The following is an 802-nucleotide window of genomic DNA, read 5'->3' on the forward strand; positions in this document are numbered from 1 at the left end:
CCATGGCATCACAGCTCAGAGCAACCTCCAACTCCTGGGCTTTGGCGATTCTCTTGCCTCAGCCTCCTGAGTAGCTGAATATGCTTTTTGTTTATTTGTTTGTTTTTTGCAGTTTTTGGCTGGGGCTGGGTTTGAACCCACCACCTCCAGCATATGGGGTCAGTGCCCTACAGGTGCCACCCGAAATAGATATGCTTTTGTTATGTAATATAGCTACATCAGTTTTTGTATATGTGTGTTCATTGATATTTTTATATTCATTGGCATTTTTTCATTGATTTATATTCATTGATATTTTTTCCATAATTCAACAATCAATCTTCCTTTGTCTGATAAGTACAACATGGAAACCTTAGATTTGAAATCCTGAATATCCTTTACTAACCAAAAGTAATTAATAAAACCACAGATCCCGGGATGATATAATTTAAGCCTAGTGAAATTAGCAACCTAATACAATGCAGTGCCACAATACGGATTTTTATCTATGTTGTTTGTCTTCTATGCCATAGTGAGTGCCGGACATTAAGATAGGCATGGGGCATACGTAGTTGCTGTAATGAATGTATCTGATTCTTATGCTAACTTTGTGAGATAGTGAAAATGTTATCTCTGCATTATAGGTAATAGGCTTAGATAGAGTTTAATGATTTCTCAAGCTTACTCGGGTGGTAGAACTGAAAGGGATATCTTTTCACTCCCAGCCTGGGATTTTCCCACTCCATTAACATTTGTGAAATAAGCAAATGTGGGATACAGAAAATAGTGCCAGATAATATATTGAGGATTTAACAAGTCTACT

The sequence above is a fragment of the Otolemur garnettii genome, unplaced genomic scaffold (genome assembly GCF_000181295.1).
Source record: "Otolemur garnettii isolate 467f Iridium unplaced genomic scaffold, OtoGar3 scaffold00003, whole genome shotgun sequence".
Taxonomy (NCBI): domain Eukaryota; kingdom Metazoa; phylum Chordata; class Mammalia; order Primates; family Galagidae; genus Otolemur; species Otolemur garnettii.